We start from the raw sequence: 4,218 nt of genomic DNA, 5'->3' as shown, positions 1-4,218 counted from the left end.
CAAGTTTTTTCACCGCATCCATGAGAACATTAGTCTTACACACTCTTGACTGAATTAGATTGCTACAGAACTCATGATCTATAGTCACAAGACCATCCAACAATTTAACACCTTTGCAAGGTCTACTAACCTGAGGAGGAAAAGCGTCATTGCACCGAGAATTTGCAGAGGGCAAAAAAATCTCGGTCTTTGAGATATTGAGATGAAGACAAAGCTTACTCCCCTCCGTACGAATGATGTTAAAAGCCCTGGAGACCATAAGAGTATCACCAGTAAATTTTTATAAGATTAGATTAGATTTTATAAAAATCTTGATTAGATTAGATTTTTATAAGATTTTAGGTTTAAATGGTTATTAGGTCAGTTATACATAAAATTTAGTAAAGGATAAGTTAGTCATTTCCACACTTTAGGACACCCTTATAAATGTATGGAAGATGGTCTAAGCACTTCCTGGTCTCCATAAAAATGAGTGGTAAAGAAATAGTTTTTAATAAATGAGTGAAACGTTGTCCGTTGGGCCCGACACAATCTCTTATAAGTCTGATGAGTCATGTGTAACCCCCAATAATTAATCTTAGTGGGCCATGAAGCTTAACTGAGGTTGGATTTCCATTAATAATAAGGTGAATTTCCTTTGTTGTAGTTAAAAGCTGAATAAAGCTCCGATCTTAGAGTTTCTGACCCCACCAAAAAAATATTGACCAATAGAAACCTCCGATTTTTCACACCACTTTTATTTCTTACGGGAAGACCTTTTTGTATTTTTGCCACCGGTTCTCTATCTTTTCGCAGAATTTCCAACACCACGATAAAAACTTATTTTTAAACCCTAATTTGTATGGCTTATGGATTTTCCCTTTACTGTCTCTATTCTCTCCGATTTTTACTTTTTTTTTTTACTCGCCGTTTCTTCTTTATTCTTTCTCTATGTTCTTATATGCGGTTTCTATTTGCTTTTTCAGGTGAGTGTTGAACCATCGTCTCTGGTGGAGAATAGACCAGGTAAAGTAAAATCAGTATACCTATCATACTTTCATGAATTTTTTGTTTTATTTGGTTTTCAGAAATTAGGGTTAACCGTAAGATTATTCTTCGTGAATCTCTGTAAATCTTAATCCTAAATCAAATTTGGGGTGTGGTTTTACACCATTATTGTTGAATAGTGTTAAGCCCTAATTCTCATGTTTCTGATTCCTATTGATTCTGTGGTGAGGGTCATTGATTTCTTTCTCTCTTTGTTGTCGATATTGCAGGTGATAATACATGGATGTGCAAATATGCGAGGGAGAATCACCTGTTCTATGTTGGATTGGTATTTACTATTCTTTCTTTTTTTTTCAATTTTTTTCATTGTTTTTGATTTTGCATGTGATGGTCATATATTCTCTTATTGCACCAAGGAGAAGTCATTAGGGTTTTATATTTTATGGGGTTTTTAGCTCTTGGAATGATTTTTGAATACTGAATGTTTTTGTTTTTTAGATGTCAATAAAGATGGTTAAAAAAAAAGGTAGATCTTTGAATAAGTTTCAAAGTGGTTATGGAATGTAGCAGGCAACATAGTAATTTTCTGGAATGAAAGGTGGTAAGTTAGATACAACAATAATCATGGCTCCTGGCAAACAATAAAATCCCATTAAGTTTCGGTAAACCCTAAGCTTATTCTTTGTGAATAATTGATTCGATCAGGGTATGGTCTTACACAGTTATTTCTGAATATTCGGTGCACTTTGAGATGCATGGGGACTGCACCTAATGTTTCTCTGATGCAACTCTATATTAAAAAAAAAATTGACAAACCGTTGGAGAGACACATATCCATTACAGGAGTGCAGCAGTAATGATACTATTAATGGACTTGCAGGTAATTATAGTTTTACATATGTTTTTCGTCTTTAAAAATTTTCTATTCATATTTTAAGCAGTAAGAACCTTAGAGTTTAACGGTGGAAGAAGGCATATGTTTAGAATGTTGTTATTTTAACGTTAAATATAGATGAAGCAACATAACAAGACAATTGATTCAATACAGTTATCACTAGGTACGTTATAGTGGCTTTGAGGATGGGATTTCTAGGGATCAATTAGGAAGTGGTACTTAAATCATGGAATTATAGTGTTAAGATTGTCAAGAAGAAATTACCTGTCTTATGTAAAGAATTTTGAATGCTTGGGGTTTAGGGACTTCAGTCACAATATATTTGCACAACATCTTGAAATCTTCAATCCACAATTGGTAGTCTAAAACTTTTCTTTATATCTAATGCGGGCACTAGGAACACCTAATAGAGAAAGTAGGAAAGCGGGAATCTGTAACTTCAATATCAATCATAGTAATAGAGTATACTATGAGGTCAAGTTTGTAACTTAAATAATAAGATTCATTCTTATATTAACTATGTATCTTTCTTTTTGTTGATGTTAATTGTCATTTTGATTTCAATTTTTTTTCAGTGTCTTGGCATCATAGGATGATTGCATGGGGCTCCCGTAGATTTTAACTCACTGCCTGGATCCAAGAAGACGAATGAAAGTTCCAATAAATGTGGCTTGCAGAAGCCTTGACTGATAACACCCATAAGAATCCCGATAAATCGCAAACAAAAAGTTCCCGTATGATGTCCTCGGCTACAGTCAAGGGGAAATTTGGAATACTACGGTAAAATTAGGTAGAAGAAATAGGAAAAAATAGAGCCCGAGCACCTTACTGATTTGGAGAATGTGGATACAAGTGTCAGTGTATGGGTTCTTTCTTTTTGATTTGTATTTCATAGCTTCTGTAGTATGTTATTGAACTTGATGGATTTTCTCTTTTCTCACATAGTTTTGCATCTTGCCCTTTTTTAGTGTTCACTTAAGTGTTATTATTATTATGAATGGTAATAGCAAATGTTACATTTTGACTTAAATTTTTAAAAGCACACTTTCATTAGGTGAGTTAGATCGTGCTTCTCAGTGCAATTATCCTGTTATTTGGAACGATGAATTTCAACCCGTGCAACGCACGGGCGCAGCACCTAGTTTTCAAGTTAAATGCTTATAAAATTGTGCGTCGGTGTTACATACTTAATGAATTTTCTTATTTAAATATTTACCTTTTTTTTAATTTTTTTTTCTATTCTTTTATCTTCTCGAAATATTGTATAGTAAAAAGTATTTCCCACAAATCTAAGTCTTACTTTTTTGTATTTGATTGATAGATTATGATTAAATCGAAAAAATCGGGATTGTTCGACGGCTACATAGTGAAGTTCGGCTGACAGTTGAATCAAAGTATGAGCCAAACTTCTCATTGTTCTTTATTCTGAAGGTGAAGATGAACTGTTCGGATGGTAATTAATCACAAAAATGTTATCTGAACTTCACTTTATGAAAAACAATGCTAAGTTAGGTTGTCCTAGTGTTTGCTCAAATCTGACGAACCTAACAGGGGTGTATTGGATCAGGATTTATCTAGATAAATTAGATATTAGTTTTACCCGAATCTAGTGGATTTATAATGTTTCTTAAAGAATCTTTAAGATTCTTATAGATATATGATACTGGATTATAATGGATTTTCTTAGAAGCAGTTTGCTTTTTAAAAATTGAAGTATATTACCAATTAATAATATATTTGAAATAACCAAGGTTATCATGATTCCTTATTTAAAAAAAAACACCAAAAGTGGAGGTGGGCGGTGGTGGTTGGTGTGTGTGGTGTGGTGGTGGCGGTGATGGTGGGCATGGGCGGTGGTGGTTGGTGTGTGGCGGTGATGGTGGTGGAAGTAATGGTTGGTGATGGAGGTCGTGGTCGATGGTGGTAGTTGTGTTGATGTTGGTTTGTGGTGTGTGGTGGTGGTGGTGGTGGAAAGACATAGCATGTCTTGATAAAAAAAGAATTGTCCATAAGAATCCATAAAACTCTTGTGGGTTGGGTTAAGATTGATATGAGATAATAACATTCATATTTTGTCTACAAATATCCATAAGAATCCATATATGTCTTGCCCCTTAACTATCCTAAGAAATCTTAAATAAATTGAATACCTAGGATATTTGTGATATCTATAACAATCATAATTGAATACCATGAATATTTAATGATTCCTTACATATCCTAATTGAATACCTAGGAATTTTTAGGATTGTTAAATATCCATGCAAATCCTAATCCAATACACCCCTGTAATTTCGGCAGTAACAAAGTTAAGTTCGGATGAAAACTTGCTAGCC

At 33.8% G+C, this 4,218-nt stretch overlaps 1 long non-coding RNA gene across 1 annotated transcript; it reads left to right on the top strand.

Moving 5' to 3' along the window:
• Positions 1 to 853: 853 nt before the first annotated feature.
• On the top strand, positions 854 to 2,822 carry LOC113294329. Its single transcript, XR_003332655.1, has 5 exons — positions 854 to 1,005; positions 1,257 to 1,315; positions 1,486 to 1,588; positions 1,693 to 1,867; positions 2,458 to 2,822. It is a non-coding gene; the product is annotated as an uncharacterized LOC113294329 (long non-coding RNA).
• Positions 2,823 to 4,218: the final 1,396 nt, after the last annotated feature.

This window comes from Papaver somniferum, chromosome 1 (genome assembly GCF_003573695.1).
Source record: "Papaver somniferum cultivar HN1 chromosome 1, ASM357369v1, whole genome shotgun sequence".
Classification (NCBI taxonomy): domain Eukaryota; kingdom Viridiplantae; phylum Streptophyta; class Magnoliopsida; order Ranunculales; family Papaveraceae; genus Papaver; species Papaver somniferum.
This window is presented reverse-complemented; position numbering and strand designations above follow the sequence as displayed.